At 34.3% G+C, this 15,660-nt stretch overlaps 1 protein-coding gene across 7 annotated transcripts in view; it reads right to left on the bottom strand.

Moving 5' to 3' along the window:
- CNTN5 (contactin 5) overlaps nucleotides 1-15,660 on the bottom strand; it is a 597,686-nt gene that overhangs the window by 406,017 nt on the left and 176,009 nt on the right. The gene's annotated exons all lie outside the window — the stretch shown is intronic.

Below are 15,660 nucleotides of genomic sequence, written 5' to 3' on the forward strand. Positions count from 1 at the left end.
TAATTTTATTTTTTATTTTTATAAAAACAGTGAGTTCCACAAGCTGAAAGATGTGCAAATGTACAAATGTTCAGTTTGGACTAAACAAAATCAGTAGAGCTGACCTACTTGTATTATTTCTTTAAATAAAACAAACAAACAAAAAAATTCCCTTTCAAGATACAAGGCTATAAATTTCAAAATATTCATACCTAGCTGTGTAGTCAACTATATTTGATTTCTTGTTGCATCTAGCTCTCCAAATCCCTTGTCAAACAAGCTATCCACAGTTACTAACTAAGGCTTGTGCTAAATCAAGTTCAGGATTTTTTTTTTATTTGAAAGGAAACATTGGCTAGATATTTATTACTCTTTCTTGAGCCACATCCAATTACTTTTACAATATATAGCATGTCGCAGTATTTGACAGAAAAATAAGCTCCAGTCAAAGAAAGAAAAAGTAAATAAAATGTTCTCTCACATCTGAAAGCAAAATGACAAAAAGTGCAAATTACACTCCAGTGTAAATATACTTGATTAGAATAATGACTCAAAGGAAGGATTTGTTTCTCAATACAACATGTGGTCAATTTATCATTTATTGGAATATTGGTAATCACTCTGGTTGAATTACATAAAGAACACAGAAATTAGAAGAACGATGCAAACTAATTACAACAGGGTAAATAAGCTGTAATGAATGACTGGCCTATGTAGGCAGCATTATTCCTGAGCAGCCTACTTTGTACTTAACCATGTACAGAACTGACTCGCATATTTCTCCTGAGTAGGAGAGCCTGTAGCACCCAAAACAATATGAACTGTTTCTCATTTCTTAACTATAGTGCTAGGACTTGCCTCTCATTCACTTGCAGCAGATTCACAGTCAACAAACCCATATGCACATTTAGGCTATTCTCTTCCTTTCTAACTAGAAACAGAAATCTGGTACAGAAGAAACAGAAGACAAAAAAAAAAAAAAAAAAAAAGAAAACAGGATTGCAACTATGCACGGTGTCCACACCATAGCCTCACCGTGGCTAAAAGGGGATGGGAGGGTAGCACTGGAAGTGCATGATGTGTGAAAAGATTTGAGATTCTACTTGTCCAAACGTCAGTGATGTTAGAGGGGAAGAGGCCAGCGGCTCCTAGATTAATTGCTAACCAGGGCATTACCAAGATTATTCTGTAAACAGGGGAGTCATCTTGAAAAGCAGCATTGAAAGATCACGGACATTTTCAGTGGGGTGCAGGCTGCAATGCATGACCCATACCTTGGGTGTGTGCCTGTTGGTGCTATCTCACATGGTGAGTGCAAACAAAGCCAGATCACATCTGCAACTGTGAGAGTGTGTGATTCATATGTCTGGTTTGGTTATAAAAGGGTGTTCAACAATTTAAGTGTATTTATTAACGTTTTACAAATGTCTAGCATTATGGTTTATCTTCTGCATTGGTATTATTGATTATGAAAATAAGATTAATTGATGGCTGGCTAATTATGTGTCATTAATATAATCAGTAAACTACTTTGAACATAATTTCAGAAAAATGCTCCACATTGTGGGTTGAGCAGTTTTTTTGTCCAACAATGTTGCAGACTTCATGTTCAAAGAGTATGTATTCATTCTCTAAGTATACAGCCGAGAAAGAACTCTCAGGAGCCAGAAAAGGGGTACACATTACATACCCAAATGTTATGCAGAAGCTTTCAATAGTGGATTCAGTTGTTGTGGTTAGAAGATGAAGGGTGTTGAAATCAGGATACTGCAGCAGAGACGGCAAATATAACTTTGCAATAGCAGATACCTCGTATGTGTGCTTCTGAAGGTGGTTACAGTCTCTACCATAATATAGACCTTTAGAGTAGATTAAAGTTCTTTAAGAGTTAAGTAAGATTCTGGATAGATCAGTCGAGGTATGTCAATTGTAGGTAACAGGCTTTTACTCCAAAAAGAAAAGCCAAGTTACGAAAAAGTGCTTTTATAATAGAACTGCAAAGCTCTGTTTTGATACCCATAAGGATGTAATTTCATCAGCAGTTCAGAATAGGAAAAGGACTGAATGCATAATTCAAACAACAAATACTGTGAAGAATACTATCTTACACTAAACATAGATTACATTTATATATTACAGTTACACTATAAAGTTCTAAAGTTTTGTTATACCTTTGCTGTGTGCATTTTGCAAAATCTTAACCAGTTGACTTCTGTAACATCACACTGAAGAGTGTTATCAAACAAAATTTAATAAATAACACTGGGTTCAGATTTCTTTCACCTAGCCATGCCAGGTTCCTTTTATTGACAGGTACAGCTTATTTAAAAGGAAATAGTTTATTGGAATGACTATTTCTGAATGTTTTGTACATGCTAATTTGAAGAAATCATACTCTCTAAACAATACATGCATTTTTAACCTTGTACAACTGGCATCAAAAAATGAACATTGATTTGTAAAAAGGATGTTTTAACTATATGCAGCATTGCAATATATATGTAAACAGCTAAATAGATACTAGAGCATATCCATTTGTTCATTCAATTACTATGATCTGCACAGTTGCTTTTATTTTAATGTATAAGTTCCAGATTCTTGTTTAACTGAACATTCATTTGTCTGGAAGACTGGATTTATGTGGGAGCTAATTTGATATGGAAAATGAATGCATTATGCTCGAAAAACACACATTTCTTCTTCATCAGTCAAATTATTTTTAAATTTAGCAACATGACTGATTACTTCTGTATGACAGCTACATTTTCAAATAGAGCCACTTTATTGTTACATATACTGAAATACTAAGGTTTCATTTGTTTTTTTACTATGAAAATCTATAAATAATAAAAAAAATGAAATAATATTGATAGATTTCATGCAAGCATGAAAATATTAAAGAAAAGAATTTGGATTGAAAATGGAGTCATTCTTCATTCTCAGCTATTATTCTTTTGCTATATTCACAAAAAAGTCTCTTTTGTAATAATTGTGATCTATGCACTGAATTTTTAATAATATTAACAACTTAGTAGAAACTCAGTGGGATAATATGTTCATTTTCCTTTCTACAAAAGGAAAAATAAAAATAACTAGTAAAGCCAATATTCACAGTCACTCATTCTGCTGCTACTCAATTATGTATCCCCTATAAAGAAGTGGAAATTCAAGACTAATTCCTGAAAATTCAATCTTATTCTCACCCAGTACTGTTCTCACCCACATGGTTACTTAGCTGGCAGTTAAACAGCCACCACCTATGCTGTGGATATTAATTAACTGCTGAAAACGGACTTCTTTGAGATTTCCACCTACAACTTCCTTCTCACTAGGCACATTTTAATTAAAAAAAAAAAAAAAGCTTGACATGATTTTGTACAACAGACATCCTTGTTTCTTATCTTTCTATTTAATTCTTATGTTTTGTTCTCCACACAATGCTAGTATGTTACAGGGTTGCAATGTGTGGCATGCCTTTTATTTATTAAATGATTTGTGAAGTTATTTGAATGGCAGAACTATTATTTTTTTTTTCACAGTCATCACACAGTTTTCATTCTGGACCATTTGTTTCCTTGTAGGCATTGTTGCCTGTTTTTTCTAAGAGGTTCTTTCTGTTCGTCTTCAGAGAATTAAGTGTTGATTTATCTGCTTAGATTACTTCAATAATGTGATCCTCCTCTGAGGGTTTTCTGCCACTCTGCCTTTCCTACTCCACTTCTAACTGCTGAGATGTATTTTAGTTCTGATTAGAATTTTGTAGAATTTTGATGTGTAGGTTCTTTGTTTCTTGATACAAAAACACAATAAAGGATATACTGCAACTTCAACATTTAGTTCCATGCTACCTTGTGCCTTCTGGCTATCTGCAAATCTGTTTCTCCACTCAGTTGCTATTCTAATAAATTAGCTCTCTATTTCCCAAACAGAGAGCAAGGTGTAAATTTCTTTAAATTACATGGGCTGATGTGACCTTTGTCACTGCCAGAAGCTTTTCTGTTAGGTATAGTGGAATTTGAACCAAGTTTTTAGTTATCTATTCCATAAATTTTGTCTTCTGGATCTGTAACCATATGAAAACCAGTGCTTCAGATTTTTCAGATACTTTGTCTGCTGTTCTACCTTCCCTTCTTTAATTCCAACAAGTCAGATCACTGATTCGGTTATATAAATAAATAGAAAATTAGCCTGTAAGACTCTGTATGCATTTTCATAAAATTATGGAATCACAGAATGGCTTTCATTGGAAGGAACATAAAGATAATTTTGTTCTAACCCTTCACTGCGGATAGAGTTGTCACTCAGATCAGGCTTCCAGGGCTCCATCCAAGTTGGCTTTGAATATCCACAGAGATGGGGTATCCACAACTTCTCTGGGAAGCCTGTGCCAGTGCCTCACCGCCCTCAACATACAGTAGCCAGTGAGAACATATTTGTCTATTCAAATGGCACAATACCTTTACACCTTATGTACAGGGGTTACTGTCCTGATTAACAGATTAAATTCAATTTTTTCTCTGTAGCATTAGCTAACTTCATGTCTGTGACTTACAAAGTAAAAGTGACTTTTAAGAAAAAAGAGAAATAAGTTTAATTTTTACTTTACAACTTGCTGTATTTATCTTAATAAATAATATGAATTACTCTTGTTGTGATTTAACCCAGCAGGTTAGAAGTGGCCAGCAGGTCAAGGAAAATGATCCTCACCATCTACTCTGCCCTGCTGAGGCCACATGGAGCACTGTGTTCAGTGGTTGGCTCCCTGGTTTACAATACACAGGGATCTACTGAAGACATCTGAGTAGAGGACCGAACAGATGACTGGGGCTTAAAGCATCTTCTTTATTAGAAAAGAATGAGAGACTGAGACAGTTTAGCTTGGAGAAGATCAAGAGGTGATTTTATCAGCATTTACTAATATTAAAAGGTTGGGTTTCAAGAGGATGGGGCCAGGCTTTTTTTCAGTGGTGGGCAGTGACTGGACAAGGGGCAACAAGCACAAACTAGAACACAGGAAATTCCATCTGAACATGAGAAAGAACCTCTTTATTTTGAGAATGACACACCACTGGAATAAGCTGCCCAGAAAGATTGTGGACTGTCCTCCTCTGGAAATATTCAAAACCTACTTGGATGCTATCATGTGTAAGCAACTCTAGGGAACCTGCTTTAGCTGGACTAGATGGTCTCCAGAGGTTCCTTCCAACTCTATGATTCTGTGATAAAGTCAAATCTTTTTACTGATCTGTGAGTAGCAGGATAAGAATCTATCTGAAATTTAGTATTGTAAAAATAATTAACTAAGATCTACATATCAATGTATACATAAAAATGAACAGCATTTCTGAAGTATGCATTAATTATCAAAAAACAATTTAATATAAAAAGAATGGCACTTGCTGATATATGATCTCGGATAGAATGTTATAACATTTCTTGAGAGTTAGAACTAGTACAGAATCATTAAAGGAGTGTGGAAGCAAAGGAAGTGCTCAGAAGGATGCCTTGAAACTGAGTTCAGAAGCCTTTTATTGAATTTTATGTAGCCAATTTTATCTTTACAAGAAGCTCCAAAATGAAGATTTGCCTAAAGAAGAATGAGTTATACCCAACATGTTTATATCTTTATCAAGTCCTTCACATAGGGATGCTATCTCTACACTGTGAAGTAGATAAGGAAAGCTGGCAGATAAAAATGTACTTTCCCACGCTGCAGGGTCCAGTCAATCACGCTATTGAAAATGTATTCAATACATGTAGAATCTCAGATGATCATCCTAGCTTTTTTTCCTGAACGTTAAACCAAAAGGTAGATTTATATCACTCTTCAGATGTAAAACAATTACTTAGCTCACATTTATTACAGAGAACTAAGCAGTTTTCTTTGTGTGTGTCCAGTTGAAATGAGTTTTGCAAAGTAATTGCTGACACTTGCAGTGCCATTCTGTTGTTCTGCTAGTTATGGCTGCATCTCATTAATATTTTTACATGTACACAAATCAAGACTTAGAAAAGATTTCACTTTTCCTAATTTGGCATGAAATATTTTGAGACTCTTAATTCTGGAAATAGAATTTTGCTGCATGAAACATCTCAAGCAGTTACTAGGAATACTGTTATATCATTTACATGGTGCATTTTACTTATTAGAAACAGCAATTTAACTAAACTTAATTTTACATAGCCTGGTGCTTACAAATTATCCAAGCATGAATTCTGTATTGTTTTCCTGGTACTTTTATTTAGTTAACATGTTTACGTTTATGATTAGATTTTGTTTTTTTTTTTTTTTTCCTTTCTCTTCTGTTAAAGGGTTTTCTTGAAAAACAGTGGCCTCGACAGTCTGGCAAAAAAAAAAAAAAAAAAAGGGGGGGGGGGGGGGGAAGATAGAATTCCTTTCAAAGGCCTTGATTTCCAGCTTTCTAGCATTCTTTTTTTTCTGTGCTTCATATATACAAAAAAATTTCATTGAAATCCAGAACACACAAAGCCCACTGAGTAAGATTTCTTTCACAACTGTTCTTCAATGTATTTGCTTCTTTCCACATTTTATAATTTAGTAAAGAAATCAGTGATTTCCTTCACAAATAATTTTAAGACACTGTGATCATAATGGCTTTGATTATCTATCCAGATTCTAATGCTTAATCATACAATTATATTCAACTACTCTGTCTGATAACACATTTACTTGTTTGTTCTTAAATGAATACAGACTCTAAATCTCTCTACCCATCAATAGAAAAGTAAATCACTAGATATAGTATCTGAAATGGAATGATTTTTAAATGAATATTCAATTACAGTAGGTGCAAAGAAATGAGGTTAAGAGTGAGCTTTACTTCTGTTGTTTCTATAAATTCAATCACATTTCTAGCAAAAATTTAGGACAATTTCAGCACTCTTTCATTTTAAACTATGATTTTTTAATAGATTTTGGACTTAAAGAAGAGAAACATTGTAAAAGCATTGTGCTTCTATTCTATTCTAGTCCAATAAGTGATGAGTTAAAATTTTCAGTTATTGAATCCTACATTAAGACTATGTACTATTTCTATTAATTTATTGGAAAAGTTCATGCTTTAAGTATTTACTTAAGCAACAACACATCAACAACAAAAAAAGTATCAAACTAAATGCAGGATTCACTTATGCACAACATCCATTGACTGTAATTTTTGTGTTTGATGTGTAAATACTGAGTTCCCTTTCTGTTTAATAGAAGGAAACCAGAGACAAATAACACCACAAATATTTTCTTTCTCAGATGTTTATGGTTGAAGGATTTAATTTTGTCATTTGCATTTTTGTTTTCTCTCTTGCCTCTAGAAAAAGCAACAGTATTGTAGATGTATTTTAATATCTATAATCAAGAAAGTAGAATACCATCACTTGCAAGAATCAAGACGGAGGTCAAAGCCTACAAGAAACATGTCACACTAATCAGTAGTTCTAGTAATAAATAAAAGGTTTAAAAATAAGTCATATCTAAAATGTATCAAAGAGAAGAAAAAAGGTAATCAACTTCAGATTTATGTGTAAAATCAAGTCTTTAATTTGCCCAAGCACATGTACAATGCTAATTTATATGTTTCTTACTGAGATTCTCATGATGTACACTGTTTTGAAAGCTGCTGCAAAGACTGACATGTCCTTGATCTGAGGATAGGGCTGAATTCCTGGGAAAGCAGAGTTGTACATGAGCACCTGCTGTTGACCAACATCAGTGGAGCAGAACAGTTCAGCTATTTTATTTCATAGTAAGTACTGCGATGGTTCCCACTCATTTACAACAGTTATACGAGGATGCCTTATGCATCAGTTAAAATTTAGGGTTTTTTTCAGTTAGCTTTATCCCTTAAAGATAAAATCTGATGTTTACAGGAAACTGTAAAAGTGCAAATATCACCAAAAAAAAAAAAAAAAGAAAAGAAAGCACCTGAAAAATCAAATTGGAGCATTGTGGTTCTTACATCTTTATCTCATTCTAAGAAATTTTAAGACAGTAGGATTAATACAGAATCTTGAGTTTCAAGAAATTAGTTATACTCTTTAGATGCATATGTTTGGAAGCCAAATTCTGTTTTTGGTACATCAGAGTCTAATTCATGCTTTAAGATTCATGCTTTTAAATTAAATTGGCTTCAGATTAATAATACAACAAAAATAGTCAACTCAATAATGATTCTGAATTTCTGTATGCAGAAAAATGTCCATATTTGTTCACCCAGTACAAAAACGCTTTCAAGCTGAAAAGAATTTCAGAGCAGACCATCAAGACTGTGTGGGCTGGAGCACTCGCCATGTGAGGAAAAGGGAGTTGGACATCCTCAGCTTCAAGAAGATATTTAACAGCGATCCTAACTGCAGCAGTCCTAACCACATCTGAGAAGTCAATGAGGAGATGGAGCCAGGCTCTCCACAGCAATGTACATTGAGAAGATGAGAGACAACAGATGTAAATTAATTTGGGAGACATTGAGCCTGGATATAGAGAAGCTTTTTCACTCTAGGGACATTCAGGCAGTGGTACAAGCTACCCTGAGTAACTGTGTGTTCTATGTCCTCGGACAATTTGAAGTTCCAACCGGATATAACCCTACACAGTCTGATCTCAGAGCTGTCATTTTGTGAATAGGAGGTTGGATTGGAGAGATCTTGAAGTCCTTTTCTATCTAAGAATCCATTGACTTTATTTCTATATGTAAACACTTTCTTTAATATGGCTGAAAATCCAGACACAAACTGGTTACAAGTGCTTTTACAGTAGTACTATCAATAATACTCAAGTCTATAATCACAAAAAAAAAACCAAACCTCCTCACAATCCTATAAAAAGACATTAAAACCAGACCATGACCAATGATGTGTGACTGCTAAATTCATTAGCATTAACAAACAAGACTGTTGATTTCTAAAATTACTTGTGTCAGGAGGTAATGACAAACTTGGTAAGATGTTACTTGCCTAATGTCATTAAATCTTTTGCAGCTCTTTTCTATCAGTATCAAATGTTAGATTAAAGCAATAACAACTTGCATATGAATTTGAGGGAATTAATTACAAAAATTCTAGACAGATTTCACTGTATATGTTATTAAAGTGATGAAAATAACTTTCAGTATCAGAAATTGAAATAGGAAAATTACTCCTGCTATAACCAATATATACTAATTTTTAGTGAAATGTTAACTAATAATAGTGAGCTTTAGTTCTCCTCATCATGCCAGAACAAAAGTTATTATTTCCCTGTCCTGAAAGTACTGATAAAGGAGCTGTGATACATATTAGAGATATTTGATGCCTATTTTTAAATTGTCATTTTATACTATGAAATATCTGAATCTCTATGTGAGATTATGGATTTCCTTTTATTTTCATGAAAGCATATGAGAAAATATCTGAAATATATTAAATATATTCCATCTGCCATACTTCTTTTTTTTTTTTTTTTTTTGTTACTACTGGTACCCTAGAAGAATCATATAATGGATTGGGTTGGAAGGGATCTCAAATATCATGTATCTCCACTCACCTGTTGTAGGTGTTGTAGGCAGGGCTGTCACCCACCAGATCAGGCTGCCTCGTGTCTTATTCAACATGGTCTTAAATATCTTTGTGGATGAGATACCCATAACTTCTCTGGGCAACCTCTTTCACTATCTCACCACCTTCTGTTTAAAAAACTTCCTACTAATATCTAAACAATATCTACACTCTTTTAGTTTTAAACCATTCTTCCTAGTCCTGTCACTCTCAGACTATGAAAGAAGTTAGTCTTTCTCCTGTTTATAATCTCCCTTTAAGTACTAGAAAGTCACAACAAGGCCAACTTGGAGCCTTCTCTTTTCCAGGTTGAATAAGCCCATCTCCCTCAATTTTTCTTCATAGGAGAGGTGCTTCAGAACTCTCATTGTCTTTTTGCCCTCCTCTGGAATGTTCCAACAGCTCCATATTTTTCTTGTGGTGTATCCCCATACCCGGACATAATACTTTAGATGGTCAGAATAGAGGGAGACAATCATCTCCCTCATCCTGCCCCCATCCTTTGGTTGATGTAGTCCAGGATATAGTTGGTTTACTGGGCTGCAAGCACACACCATTTGTTCATGACCAGCTCATCCACCAGGACCCTTAAGTCCTTCTCCTCAGAGCTGCTTTCAATGAGTTCTTCTGCCTGTCTATACATATACCTGGGATTGCCTCATCCCATACACAGTATCTTGCACTTGGCCTTGTTGAATCTCATTAGGTTCATGTAGGTGCAGTTCTTAAGGTTGTTCAGATCTCCCTACATGGCACACTTTCCTTCAGTTGTACCAACTTCAACACTCAGCATAGTGTCATCAGCAAACTTTCTGAGGTATACTCAATCCCATTGTCTATGTCTTTTATAAAGAGTACTGGTTCCAAGATGGACCCTGGGGAGATAAACACATATCACCAGCCTCCACCTGGACAAAGAACTGTTGACTACAACTCACTGATTGTGACTATCCAATCAATTCCTCACCAACTGAATAGTTGGTGAAGAGCCTACATCTTTCCATTATAGAGATTAAGGTGCAAATAACAGAGTCCATGGAAAAAATCTATTGTACTCATCTCCAATATTTAGAATAATTTATGGATTACACAAACAAAGTTAACACTAAATCATGTGAATATTTATGACTGATATGGGTGTGGATTCGGGTTTGAAACCTGAGAAAAAAGCAATCTGCTGACAACATCCTTCTCTCCTACTAGTCATAGAAAATGCTATATGGTATAAGCATTCTCATAGTATTTTATTACTACTACTACTACTACTACTATAATAATAATAATAATATAATTATAATAATTATTATTAATAATAATATATTACATTATACTATATTATTATTAGAGTTGGAAAAATAAAGCAATTGTAAATTTAACAAATATTTCTGAAAACTTTGAATTTATATGAATGTAATTAAAAAATGGAGACAATCTTATATTAAACCAATTTGCTTGAAATGTTATGTCTCTGTAAAACATAGAATTGAAAACCTACATATTATTTTATTTTTTCCAATGTCTTCTTACTATGAATTTTAATCCATCAGTTTGCTGTACTTAATAAAAAATATGAAAAATATGGGCAGCTTCTAGAAATTCTGAAATTGCCTTTGTCTCAGGCATTTCTACATCTGGCTTTCACTTAAAGACCTGAAACCCATGTAAGGTGTAAATATAGGATAATTTAGTGGAAAAGATCAACCTTGGAAAAGACTCAATATCAACAAGTTCATCACTAATCAACATTCCTAAATGCTACACCCTCATATCTCTTAAATACCTCCAGGAATGACAATTTCACTATTTCCTTAGGCAGTCTATTCTAATATCTAACTATACACTCAATGGATAAATTTATCCTGATATCCAGTCTAAGCTTCCCCTGGTGCAACTTGAGGTAATTTTCTCACATGCTAAAGAACTATGATTATCCTAAAAGATAACTGTACAACTGACAAGACAAACATTAAACAGTCTTCAAGACTGAGATCCTCAATGCTCTGAAAATTTATATTCAAATTATACTGTTCACAAAATGTATATAGCTTACAATTTAAAACTTTATATTGCTCATTTCTTAAGAAGGGATTATTACAATATCTTCCCCAATATCCATCTGCCCTGAAGATCTACATCTATCTCCATTCTGAATGAGCATCTGCCTAATTAGCATCTAGCAAATTTCAAGCTGGCTGCTGAGAGTCAATAGTACAATGGGCTCAACTAGTTGTACTGTGGCCTGGTTTGAAACTAAGCTCTCATATTCACCCTGTGAAAATATGGCATATTTAGTCTTTATTAAAATCTTACCGTGGTCTGTACAAACACTGGAGCCTGCCTGGACATAAATAAATTGACAAGCTGGCCTCATTGCAGTTTTCCTGAATATGGTTGGCTTCTCAAAATCAGACAAAAAGTAGGAGTGAGGCCTTTTATCTTACTTCACTTAGTTTTACATTAGTTAGATTTTCTTCTTTGCATTTATCTAAGTTGGTACAGTCACAGTTCCCAGGTAAAATCCATATTCATCACCCTCTGAGAAACAGTTATTCCACTTTTAGTAAAGAGAGAGTTAGTCTGGATGCCTTTGACTAGATACATACTGCAAAAAAAAACCAACAAATCAACCAACGAACCAACCAACCAACCAAACAAACAAAAAAAAACAACGCAAAACCTTGTTGGATTGGGGGAAATAAAATATTCCTAAGGATTGTGTACTGCCAGAAGGCCAGATTCTCCAAGAAAAATTCTGAACCAGATGCAACAGAGCAGTAATCCAGATCCAAAGTATCAATTTTCAAAATAACAGAATTATTATTCAACACATATAACACTCAATAAGCAATGTATTATTTTATTTGCCCGGAATACATTATCATTACCATTAGAAATCAATTCAGTAAATACCTTTCTTCAACCGTAGATTTGAGTGAGTAGAATTTCTGGAATCTACCCAAACAGGTCACAATGAACAGGATAATGTGGCAATCTGTTATCATTAGCTCCGTTGAAAAGGTTCTGAAGACAGTAGAGAGAATTAAATGACCTGGAAAACTCAGTCTATGGAAAAGTCTATTGTACTCATCTCCGTTATTTCCACCTCTATGCATCACCGGAACAATGGAACAACATGATTTGCAGTCGTGACAAACATAAAGGTCATTTTCCTGTTTTTCTTTTATCCAGCACAAGCCATTTAAGATTTGTTTAATTCCAGACGTACAGAAAGTAACATGTCAGATCTTTCCATTCACTCAAGATGTTCATCTTTTGAAATCTCTTCACATTTGGAACACAGTGTGGAGTTGTGTTTTTTGTAAAGCACTGATACTTTTTTTCCTAACCACATACCAAAAATTCTATATAGTTCATTTTAACAACTTTTTTTTTCTAATAGCTGTTTTTTTGTTTGTTTGTTTGCTTTTTGCCCTTCAGGTAAAATCAGAAACAGAAAGCAGTTCTGAAAATACGTATTAAATGTAATCATTATGCCCAAGTCAACATGGTAAAGATAGATACAATGAAAGGATTGGAACAGTCTATTCAAATACATGCATCAAAGAGGTTTTTTTGTTTACATAAGCTTTGCTTCTGTTCTACATAAATTATTAGCTTAAAATGAAGAAGTGAACTTTGAAATGTATCAGCTATTCTGATTTAACACAATTGCACATGGAGCCATTATTCCTTGGAAATTTAACCAATCATAAGTCCATAGAAAAGGAAGAACACAGATGAAGTATCAGAATTTTAGGCAAAAACTTGGAAATCTTGTGCATTTCAGGAAAGAAGATATGAAAGCATTATAGTAGCTCAGAGCTGGGTGAAAATTCAAGCAACTGTAGTCAAGGGAAGAGTGTTTTCCCTAAATTTCTTTTAGCGAACACTTTTTAGTACACACTGAGTACTTACTGAGAGTTTGAGATAGCAAAGATACCATTTCAAGGCCATGTTCTTCACCAGTAAATAACTCAAATTTGGGCACAAAGTTGTTCCAAATCATCTCCATCGTTATAGAAGTGGAAAAAAATGCAGCATTAGCCTATTTAGACTGCATGTTGTCCTAGTTTTAGCTGCAACAGAATTACTTTTCTTCCTAACAGTTGGTATGGTGCTGTTTTTCGTATTAAAGATGAGAATATTGATAACACATTGATGTTTTAGTGGCTGCAAATCACCACTTGCACAGAGTCAGGGACTTTTCTACTATTTATACTGACCTGACAGCAAGGATCTGGTGGTACACAGGAAGCTGGGAGAGAACAGAACTAGGATACTGACTCAAATTGGCCAAAGGGATAATTCATACTGTATGTTGTCATGCAGAAAGACAAAACTGGAGGATGCTGGGAAAGCAAATGTTGCTCAGGAACAGATTGGAGATAGGTCTTGCATCACATGCTTTTTAATTCTTTGTTTTGCTGCTTTTTTCTCCTTTCCAAACCTTTTTTTTTCTTTCTTTTTCCCTTCTTACTAAATTCTCTTTATCTCAACACAGGAGTTCTTTCATTTCTCATTGCACTGGAGGGTGGGCAGTGTAGAAATAGCTATGCAAATCTAGCTCTGTATCAGGTTAAAACACAATTTTTTTATTATTATTATTATTATTATTATTATTATTATTATTTTACACAAGGATTTATATAATTGCATGCTTGAAGATAGCATTTATTAGAAATGAACTACATGGATTTAACAACAAGATACAAGACTCAGAGTAACAGAGCATGAAGTTACCATCATACACAAAATCTGGCAGGCCAGAAGTTGGTTCTGCCCTCAGATACTATAGATTTACATAGAAAGAATATGTAAAGAAATGATCCTGACATATTTACCTACATCAAACAATCAAAAGCCTCTACTCTAAATCATAGGATCATAGAATTCTCAGAGTTGAAAGGGACCCTTAAAGGTCATCTAGTCCAACTCACCTGCAAACAGGGATGCCAACAAATAGATCAGGATGCTCAGAGACTAATCCAACCTGGCCTTGAAAGTCTCCAGAAAAGGGTCATGCACCACATCTCTGGGCATCCTGTTCCAGGACCTCACCATCCTTATTGTAAAATAATTTTTCCTTGTATCCAACCTAAATCTACCCTCTTTAAGTTTGAAACCATTTCCCCTTCTTCTAACACCTGCTAAAAAATCTGTCCTCGGCTTTCCTGTAGCTCCCCTTTAGATACTGAAGAGCTGTTATTGTGTCAACTTGGAGCCTTCTCTTCCCTGGGCCAAACAGCCCCAGCTCTTTCAATTTGTCCATGTAGGAGAGATAATACTTAAAATACTTATAGAATTCTGAAATAGAGTATGCACCTTATAGCTATTATTTTGATAAACAGAAATCTTCAAGATGTTTAATTCTCAAATAAAATTATGACTTAAATTTATCTCTAATGTTCTTTGGACAGAAAGCGAACAGAGAGTGGATTTTCATTTATATATTTGGAAAAATGCTTCCTTCTTCTCTCCTTCTATGATCTCTTGCTCCTCGTGGACATTATTGATAACACTTTGATTCCAGAATGACACAAACTCAGAGCAAACCCATTTTTTAATGTAAAGATTATCCTCAGTAAATCAGCTGTTATAATAAGAATTATCCAGTGAATGTAAGTTAAAATTCACCTGCCAATCTTTCCTATGGTTTTAGTGGTTGCAATAAGCTGTCAAGGGCAGGAAAATGAGTTAAATTATGTTATATTTAAAATGACACTCTGAATCTCCTCACATCAAGTTCATCAGTTCTAATTCAGTTATGTCTGGTTGGACTCCACTGTCTCATTTTGTCTTCTGATATGATTCTCAATTAGTTATGTAAGCAGGTAAAGTGATGACATCTACCAATGAACTATGTATTTCCAAATATGTTTGTACAGCCACACATCACACTTCAGCAGGCTCTTTATGTTAACCTACTAATAAACCACAGTTTGAGGTTGAGAATAAAGACTCAACTTAAAAATTAATTAGAGATATTCTGAACTGCATGATCATAAGTCATTCAGCTATTATATGATGAAGCACAGCTGCTAACAGACAACTGCTGAGGTTTACTCCATCTTATTTCCATCTGCAGCTGTATTCATGATAAATTTAAACTGAATATCCATCATTCATCTGGAAAAT

This window comes from Lagopus muta, chromosome 1 (genome assembly GCF_023343835.1).
Source record: "Lagopus muta isolate bLagMut1 chromosome 1, bLagMut1 primary, whole genome shotgun sequence".
NCBI classification, from domain to species: domain Eukaryota; kingdom Metazoa; phylum Chordata; class Aves; order Galliformes; family Phasianidae; genus Lagopus; species Lagopus muta.